At 39.2% G+C, this 10,697-nt stretch overlaps 2 pseudogenes; both read left to right on the plus strand.

The window, feature by feature from the left end:
* The first annotated feature begins 2,301 nt into the window (after nt 1–2,301).
* Nucleotides 2,302–3,401, plus strand: LOC101613427 (annotated as a pseudogene).
* Nucleotides 3,402–5,581: 2,180 nt separating this feature from the next.
* Nucleotides 5,582–6,236, plus strand: LOC101602396 (annotated as a pseudogene).
* Nucleotides 6,237–10,697: the final 4,461 nt, after the last annotated feature.

Consider the following 10,697-nt stretch of genomic DNA (forward strand, 5'->3'; position numbering starts at 1 on the left):
ACACAGAACTCACTCTCAGTCACATTTGTAGCCAAGGTCTGTCCATATCATGTACCTGAAAGCAAGAGTAGATCATGTCTTATGGCCTTTACCTAGGTTCAATACTAAATACTGAGCTCAACTTACTTGAATTAGAAGCTTCTGACTAGGAGGCACTGATACCTCCTCCTGCAGATACACATTATTTCTAACATGTACTGAATGCGCACATACATTAGTTGTAGACAGTAAAAACCCCAACATTTGAAACCTTAATTTAATAATTAAAAATGGCTGGGCATGGTGGAGCACACCTTTAATTCCAGCATTTGGAGACAGATGTAGGAGGATCATTATGAGTTGGAGGCCAGCCTGAGAGTACATAATAAGTTGCAGGCCAGCCTAGGATACAGCAAGACCCTACCTCAAAAAAAACCCCAATAATACTAATTAATAATAATATGATAAAACTAAAATTGACTTTAAATAACAGGCTGTAAAAGTTGGACATCAGTAGATTAACAGCAAATAGGAAAAGACAAAACAATTATATATATGGAGGCTGGCAAGGCAGGCAGCAGAAATTACAAGTAGATTATATCACAATGATGGGCAGATTTGTTCACTAATGCCTCTAAGAATCATTTATACCTTCAATGACTCCCAAGACTCATGTCACATCACTTTTCAATTTAAATCCCCTTGATTTTAAATGGGGCATCTGGTGAGGGTCTGCAGCAGTGAGTGGTTTCCTGGGAGTGTGTGCAGGGGAGTCTGGTCTCCTTTCATACCTTTCAGTCAGGGCAGAAACACAGACAGTGGCCTAGAGATAAGCATGGAACTAAAATTGCACATCGTAAACAACTTACACCCAACTATTTGCAAGAAGACAGAGAAAAGGGAAATGAAAACACTTTTGTGTGTGTGGTGGGAAGGGGGGTATGCTCACATTTTTTTCTGTTCTCTCTGGTTGCATATTTGTGTGGAGAACAAAATTGACATTGGGTATCCTCATGATTGCTGTTCACTTCATTTACTGAGGCATGTGAGTGTAAGATATTTTTAAAATTCTGTGTACTCTGCAAAGTAGTTATTCCAAAGTGCAACTAGTACAACATCTGATGATTTTGAGATGTTTTAACTTCCAAAAGATAAAGAGATGTTTATACTTTCTGAGGCAAATTAATACTACCATATACTATCTTGAATACATGATTGGTTATATTACTTTGGAATACCTTCTGCCAGAGGTTTAAGTTACTGACTCTAGTCTCTTATTGGTCTGACAATTGCCTTTCAATTTGCTCAGGGGAAACCATGTCTGGATTAATTGAGTCATTAAAGTTAAAGTTGGTAATAAACAATGGTGGAAATATTTGTCTTTTCACATGCTGTTATTGCCTGTAACCACTTTGAATTATTAAACCACCCAAATCAATACTGCTCACTTATTTTTAATAATGAGTTTAATGACAGAAAAGTAAACAGTTTCAGGAAATAACTTTCTTTTAGAAGCCCACCACATGTTGTCTGTATGCACAGTTTAGAGTGAACTTGAGGTGGCTTTTAGCAGTTTTTAAATCATTGTTAATTAAATTTCTGCTCAAATTCCTACAAGCTCAACCATGCTTGGTGAGTTATCATGATACAGACAATAAATCTTGAAGTAATTTCACAAACATAGTTATTTAACCTAAATTGGATTCTTCATCGAGACAAATCAATTTTAAATGTCATAATATTGTGAATTTTAATGATACTGATTTATATTTATAATGGTTTACCCTTAGAAGACTTAGCATTTGTGCATTAAAGCATTTCTGCAGAGAAGTACTGAAAGAAAATTATTATTAACATAAATGTATATGAAATATATACTTAAGATGTATATATTTAGCAAAAATCAATATGCAAAGATACTATGAGCAAAGAGACATGCACTGTGAATTAGGATCCAAGCCACACCTTCAGTTCTGCCTGTAACTTGCATGACTGGAAATAAGTCATTTAATTTACTAATGCTCTGCTTAGATCTTGGTAAAAGTGAAATAATGTTTTGAATTCTTACAGAGATCAGAGTTAATATAGTGCAAAGCAGAAGAGAATTTATAAATGCAGGGAGAATTTTTATTGCCAACTGCTTTTGTCTTTTATTATGAATTCAAATTTGTTAAATTCCCATTCCATGTAACTATATTTTATGAACTAGAATGACTCCAAATTTGTTTTCAAGTTATTCATGGACTACTTAGAGTTTTAAAATTATTACAAATTTAGCCGGTCTGTGTGGGTCCCCAGATGTGTTGGCCGCTCCCCGACAGCATGAAGGGCAGGCCCGCGGGGTTCGTGGACCGCAGGCTGAAGCAGCGCGTCATTCAGTGCCTCTCCAGTAATACATGTGGCAAGTATGTGGACTCGGGCATCGTAGCATCCGACCTGCAGAGAATGTACAGTATAGATTATAGTCGAAGAAAAAGAAATGCTTTTAGGATTCAGGTAAAAAAAAGTATTTAGCATAGTTAGTAGAGAGAAAGAACTTGAGAATCTAACAGAATTAGAAGATGAACATCTGGCAACAAGAACGAAACAGAATGAAGAGGAAAATGAGTATATTGGAAGCTCTTCTGATGATTCCACTGTGGAAGATTACCCAGATCAGCAGTCAGCAAATCACATGAACAATTCCCTACTCACTTTATATCGGAAAGGAAATTCCAATTCGGCTTCAAGTGCCCTGGAGGTGGAGAGGGAGAAGGCACCACTTCAATGCCATGCCTGACTTCTCAAGCAGGCTCCACCCCTGTGCAGCCGCCTGCCGGAGAACCTGCTGGAGGATGGTTTCTTGACAAAACCCCAAGTGGAAAGAAAGTCGATTTTTTCTTGGACCTGTCGGGTGAAAAAAGTACCAACAAGAAGCCAGTATCTGAGATACAGGATTTAAAAGAATCATCTCTTCTGGAGAGTGATACAAAAAGGAACCGTAGGTCAAAGGGCAAAGGAAACAAAAGGAAGAAAGAGGATCTTTAGGACGTAGAGGGAGAAATAGAAGCCGTCCTGCAAAAGAAAGCTAAAGCCAAGGGGCTGGATTTCCACATCTCCAGTGTGAAGTTTGAAGACGTTGGAGGCAAAGACTCAACATTAAAAGAGGTCTGCAAGATGCTCCTACACATGCGTCACCCAGAGCTGTGCCTCCTCGTGGAGTTCTCCTGCACTGGCCACCAGGCTGTGAGAAGACGTTACTTGCACAAGCAATTGCTGGGGAACCTGACCTGCCAATTTTGAAAGTGGCCGCCCCAGAGACTGTATGGGGAGTTTCTGGAGAGTCTGAGAAAAAGCTCAGGGAGTTATTTGACCAAGCTGTGTCAAATGCACCCTGTATTGTTTTCATTGATGAAATTGACAAGACAGAAAAGTGGAAGTAGACAAGGTGAGCTGAAGATTAATCGTATGCATTTTGAAGACGCCTTCAAGAGAATAAAGCCATCTATATCAGTAAAGAATCAAATGATGTATGAAGCTCTACAGAAGTCCCTCAGCCCATGACAGGCACAGGACCTGGTGCAGAGGTGTCAAGTGCCCAGAGATGCCATGAATCCGCATGCTGTAAAGGCTACTCTTATACCACAGAAGGGATCTCATCATAAGCATTTCATTTTCTGATGAGCAAGGCCAAGCTAGAGCTGGAGATTCTCATCTGGCCAGCTCTGTGGGGAAACTCTACTTCTTCTGTAAGGTAAATAAAAGAAACTTCTGTTTTCTTTTGCTTAATGACACCTTGTTCAGAGGCTAAGAAGGGTGGTGCACGCCTATGATCCCAGTACTCGGGAGGCAAAGGTAGGATGATCATTATGTGTTTGAGTGCACCCTGAGACTACATAGGGAATTCCAGGTCAGCCTGGGCTAAAGTGAAACCCTACCTCAAAAAACTAGAATAAATAATTAAATAACAAAGCTTTGTGCAAAAAAAAATTATTACAAATTTAATATGAATTGTTTCAGGGATTCTATCCTTATAAATAACTAGTGAGAAATGATCTCTTCGATAGAAAAAAATTGAACAGATGATTACAGATGATTAAAAAAACTTTCTGGGTTAAGATTGTAGTATCTGATTCTGAATAATGTCACATTGATTATTTAAAAGTAAGTGATATAGGAGAGAGATTGATTTGTTGTTTCTATGTAGCTATTTTCTATGCTAGGCATGACTAAATAAGTCATTCATTAATTTATTCATGAAGCCATGCGTTTACTATATGTTACATACTTAGTGCCAGGTGCTGTCCCTGCAATAATGTTTGTATTTTGAGATTCCACCCCCTCAAAATAGTGGGAGATGCTAGCTTGTATGTGCCATATATAACCTATTTAAATGTCGCAGGCACATCAACGAGAGACATATTTACATATAATTGAAAATATTGGGATGCCTAGCAGAAGGGATATTGGGAGCTAGCATAGAGTAGTTCATCTTTTATAAAGCTTTACATTTGTGTCTGTAAATTTCAATTCCTTTTTCAAAGATATTCTAGTACTTTTTTTCTCAGTAAACATGATAGCATTCTGCTTAAGTTGTACAGAATTTTAGATGATGTGAAGATCTTATCCTCTAATTTCTCATCATTAGCTTATAGAGAACTGAGAAGAATACCACCACTACAGCTTTGTATATGAAAGGTTCAGAGCCAGAAACTGTCTTGATGCTGCCTCTCCTCAGACATCCATGTTCATGTTTTGTTCTTTTACCATTCTTTATTATTATTGTTATTTTAAAAGAGAGAGAAAAAAGAGGCAGAGAGAGAGAAAGAAAGATAATGGGCATGCCAGGGCCTTTAGCCATAGAGAACAAACTCCATATGCATACATCCCCTTGTGGTGCCTGCACGATATTGTATGCTTGTGTCACTGTGTGTAGGGCTTTGTGGGACCTGGAAATTTGAACCCAAGTTCTTGGGCTTCACAGGCAAGCCTTAACCTCTAAGCAGTCTCTCCAGGCCATGTTATATTCTCAATTTTGTCCAAATTCAGAAATCATAATGAAATCCACATGTAAGTATTTTACTATATTAAAAAATTATGTTAGATACAATCAATGTATAATCCATTTTATATTTAATTTGGGGATCACAAGCTGACGAAAAAGGAGGGAGAGAGAGAGAAATGGAAACACAGTTTACATTGTCCATGTTCACCATGAAACTGATGCAATTTATAAGACAGCATCTGAAGAAAAAACTGAGAAATTCTGTGGCTATACATAAAAAAAAATTCATTGTTAAGTTGGTAAATTTTGTATATTTGTAAATTTTATTGTAAAAATTGCTAGTGAACAATCATTTCATCTCATCATAAAGCTTTCAATGCCTCTTCTGAGAAAAATATGACTGCATTTCTGCAGTCTCAACAATACAAGAATACACGAAATTTAAATCACTATACTTATTCAAATATGAAGTTCTGTTGTTTTTAAAATATTACTAATGGTTTTAAGATGTATGGAAGTTCTTTTGTGTTCTATGTTTATTCAAGGCCATCTATCCTTCCCTGAGACTCTACTGAGTATGTCTGTGCCCAGCTTCTCTCTCATTACAACAGAGCCGCGATGGCAGCTGTGCTGGAATCCTCGGTGGAGGATCCTCTGTGCAGCTTCGTGGGGGTTTTGGAGAAGTGGGACGGGACTGTGCTTCGACTGTAGCAGTACGGCTCTGTGTCGTTTGGGACGCTGCCATCGTCCTTTCTAAATATCTGGAAACGCCCGGGTTCTCTGGCCACGGGGCCTAAACGCTGAGCCAGCGGTCGGTGCTAGAGCTGGGTGCAGGCACCGGGACCGTGGGACTCATGGCTGCGACCCTCGGTGCAGATGTTGTAGTCACCGATCTTGAGGAATTGCAAGACCTGCTGAAGATGAATATTAATATGAACAAGCACCTTGTGACCGGTTCTGTTCAAGCCAAGGGGAGAAGAAATAGGAAATTTGGCTTCTCCGCCAGACTACATATTGATGGCTGACTGCATATACTATGAAGAGTCTTTGAAGCCATTGCTGAAAACTCTAAAAGACATCAGTGGATCTGAAACTTGTATCATATGTTGTTATGAACAACGTACAATGGGAAAAAAATCCAGAAATTGAGAAAAAATATTTTGAGCTCCTTCAACTAGACTTTGACTTTGAAAAAAATTCCTTTGGAGAAACATGATGAAGAATATTGAAGTGAAGATATTCATATTATACACATCAGAAAGAAAAAGTCAAAATTGCCGTCATGAAATCTTTAGCCATCTTACCCAAGCTACTACCAACCTGGGTAAAGATGTAAGCAGAGCTTGTGAAACAGCATGGGAAGATTGTGCTTACAGATTTCTCCAGCATGTCCCTAGAAATCTGATCCATGGATGACAAACACCATGAACTGCCCGCAATATGAAAAATGACTGACTGCCTGCCAGCCAATGGGCCTGAATCCAACTTAAGTTTACTTAGCTCAGCATCAAGTTTTGCTTCAAAGAAACACTGACAATCAGTCACTCAAATAAAAATAAGTAGTGAGGTTAGCCTCAAGTCTGCCAAAAATAAGTAGTAAAGCAATAGTTGACTCTGTATTTTTAGGAAACTAGTAATAAATTGATCCTACTTCTACTATTATATAGTGATTTAAATTCAAAACGGTGAATTTTAAAGGAGATTTCAGTTTTACATGATTATATACACAGTTTTATCTTTTGCTTCATATGCTATCCTTAATACTTAAATATTCTTTTGCTTTTTAAAATACAAATGTCATTTTGTATATCTGTATCAGTCAGAGTTTTATCCTTCTCCTCTACCATAAGTGTGTGATTGGAATAGTAAATAGTAAGAAGGTAGAGATTGGGAGAACAAAAGTTGCCATTATACAGTTTCTCATTTGGGAAGGGGGAGTGAGAAAAGAGTGTCCAGTGTCAGGTTTGTGAGGCAGGTTTCCTTGTTTTTCTATCCCAAGAAACCTGATTTTAGAGCACTGGTATAAACGTTTTTACATGAAAAAGTGCAAGATTTTTGAATAACTATAAAGTGAATTTTGGTCTGTGTTGTCTCCCTTTTTTTGTTAAAATAATCATCTGCTCACATAGACTAATCTGTCAAAGACTGATCACACCAGTTTCAAAATGTAATAACCAGAGGGAATTCTGGCATTTGTAGGCATTGGTGCTAGATGGTATATTTTCTGAAATAAACATTCTTTTTCAATTTTTTTTTAAATTTTTTGTTCATTTTTTATTTGTTTATTTGAGAGTGATAGAGAGAGAGAGATAAAGAGACAGAGAGAGAGAGAGAGAGATTGAGAACGGGAGCGCCAGGGCTTCCAGCCACTGCAAACGAGCTCCAGACGCGTGTGCCCCCTTGTGCATCTGGCTAACGTGGGTCCTGGGGAACCGAGCCTCGAACCAGGGTCCTTAGGCTTCACAGGCAAGCGCTTAACCGCTAAGCCATCTCTCCAGCCCCTTTTTCAACTTTTTAACAACTTACATGATTATAAAAAATATCCCATGATAATACCCTCCCCCCCCTTTCCCCTTTGTAACTCCATTCTCCATCATATCCCCTCCCCATCTCAATCAGTCTCTCTTTTTGAAATAAACATTTTTTTGGAAAAAAAAAATCTTACAACAGGGCTGGAGAGATGGTTAAGCAGTTAAGCGCTTGCCTGTGAAGCCTAAGGACCCCGGTTCGAGGCTCAATTCCCCAGGACCCACGTTAGCCAGATGCACAGGGGGCACACACATCTGGAATTCGTCTTGCAGTGGCTGGAGGCCCTGGTGTGCCCATTCTCTCTCTCTCTCTCTCTATGTCTCTTTCTCTGTCTGTCATTCTCAAATAAATAAATAAAAATAAACCAAAATTAAAAAAAATAATAATAATAAAAATCTTACAACAGTGCTGGAGAGATAGCTTAGTGGTTAAGCATTTGCCTGTGAAGCCTAATGACCCCAGTTCAAGGCTTGATTCTCCAGGATCCATATTAGCCAGATGCACAAGGGGGCACAGGTGTCTGGAGTTCGTTTGCAGAGGCTGGAAGCCCTGGTTGCCCATTCTCTCTCTCTGCCTCTTTCTGTCTCTTTCACTCTCAAATAAATAAACGAAAATGAACAACAACAAAAAAATCTTACAACAAAGATTCTTTCCTATCAGGCTTCACTGAATCCCACCTGAAAAATACTACTTACTCAATTTAGGCAGATGCCAACCTCCCCCCACCTTCCCCACACACCTTCAGTAGCTTTTTAACTTCTCACCATAGTAGAGCTTATCAGCTCAGCCTTCCTTCAGTAAGTCTCCTATCATGATAATTTATGAAAGAATTCCTCTCCCTTGTTTGATCATAAATCCTAACTTATGTTATTGTATCCAAGCTCCAGATCCATTTGTCTTCTCTACTGCAAACTCCCTTTGCAGGAGGCTTTACCCTCATTTTGTTAGATCTGACTACATTATGCCTCACTCTTTTTTTTTTTAATTATTTTTATTTATTTGACAGAGAAAGAGGGAAAGATTGAGAGGATGGGTGTGCCAGGGCCTTCAGCCATTGCAAACAAACTCCAGATGTGTGCACCCCTTGTGCATCTGGCTAATGTGGGTCCTGGGGAATTGAACCTAGGTCCTTTGGCTTTGCAGGCAAACGCCTTAACTGCTAAGCCATCCCTCCAGCCCTCTGCCTCACTCTTTTAACAAGTTACAGAGGAAAAAAAAAAAAAAACTTTAATAGCTATAGGTGCAAGAAGGTGTTCTCAGTTTTCATTAATTCAGTGCATTTTATAATGTAGTGAAGTAAGAACAGCAGCAAGGTAGCTTTATTATAGGCAGTCATCCAGGGACAGAGACCCAGAGAGAACATGGATGGTTCCTTGAATGACTTGGTGGGACTAGAGCCCATGTCTGATCCAGTCTCATCCAAGATGGCTGTGAGCAACACTCCCTGGCAGCAACTTCCTGCTTATTCCTCAGCTCAGAACATACAGGTGGGCTTTCCCATCTTGAGTCAGCTAACCAACCAGGCATCTCTCTTATACTCTTGAATCCGATGGCAGGACTCATCCAATGGGACATGTCACCCATATAAATGGACCTAGGAATGGGTATAACTGTCTTTTGCTAATCATTCTCTTGGAATCAGGCTCCCCTGGTTATGGTTTTGGTAATCTCTCCCTTCCCAGGAAGGTTCCTCCTTGTCCAGTACATTCTTGCCTTGTTTGGGGTGCTTTCTCACTATGTCACATGTCTGGCCTCACTTTTCTTCTTCATCTTGGCCCCTTCATCCTGTGATTCCACCTGAACACAAGTGTATAAGTCTCCCTCTCCCTTTTCTTGGCTTGGCTGGGAGGACGCTTTGCCTGTGTATTTTCCTGAATGCTTCCTGCATGTATTTTGTTTCTGGATTTTTTTTTTTTTTTTGCTTTATTACACATACAATCTTTCTTAAACCACCGAGTCCTTTACCATCCAAACTCCTAGTCTTTTCTAACTCCCTATATGAAGGAGAGTGCCTTGTGCCCTCATGCTTTGCTGCTTACGTGTGTGTGTGTATGTGTGTATGCAGTATATGTGGTATGTGTGCACATGTTATATGCATGTGTGTGTATTTGTGCAGGTGTGTGTATATGTGTAGTTGACATGGTATGTGTACATGTTGCATGCATGTGTGTGTTTGTGTGTGTGTATTTTCTTTTTTAAACATTTTTAATTCTTTATTTATTTATTTGAGGGGGGAAGAGGAAGATAGAGAGAATGGGTACGCCAGGGCCTCCAGCCACTGCAGATGAACTCCAGAAGCATGTATCATCTTGTGCACCTGGCTTATGTGGGTTCTGGGGATTCGAGACTGGGTCCTTAGGCTTTGCAGGCAAGTGCCTTAAACACTAAGCCATATCTCCAGCCCCATGTGTGTATTTTCAGATGAGTCCTGTCTGTGTGTACACATGTGGAGGCCAGAGGAGGATATCCTATTATTTTTCTGTCTTGTTTCTTGAGACAGGGTCTCTCAATAAACCTAGAGGTCATGCCATTTTTTTTTGAGGGGGGAGGTTATATTGGCTGAACAGCAAGTCCAAATGACTCTCCAGTCTTTTTACTTCTTGACCAAATTCTATACAGGGATTATAGGCAAATGTGGCCACACCCAGTTTTATGTAGCTACTATAATTGAACTCAGATCTCAAAGCTTGCACAACAAGTGCTGTTACCCACTGTGCCATCTCTCCATGCCCCTAGATTTATATTTTCTAAGGAAACTAGTTTGTATTTTAAAGTGAGTACACAATTTCACATTCAGAAAGTGTATTTTAATTTCTACTGGTTATTTTATTTTTTAACCTTGTTTATTGACAACTTCCATAATTATAGACAATAGACCATAATTCCCTCCCCTCTCCCACTTTCTTCTTTGCATATCCACTGTCCATCATTTGTTCCTCCCAATATAACAGCTTGGTAGACTGCAGATACAGGTTAGAATGGGTATTGTATATATATATGATACAGGCCTCTTCACCTTTCTCACTACACCACCTCAGCAGAAAGGAAGGCTATAACCAAATGATAGAATGAGAGATATATATGCTTGTGCTATGTGATTTTAATTTATATATAAAATGTGATTTTTAAAAAAATTTTTCGAGGTAGGGTCTCACTCTAGCCCAGACTGACTTGGAATTCACTATGGAGTCTCAGGGTGGGCTTG

Source organism: Jaculus jaculus, chromosome 12 (assembly GCF_020740685.1).
Source record: "Jaculus jaculus isolate mJacJac1 chromosome 12, mJacJac1.mat.Y.cur, whole genome shotgun sequence".
NCBI lineage: Eukaryota > Metazoa > Chordata > Mammalia > Rodentia > Dipodidae > Jaculus > Jaculus jaculus.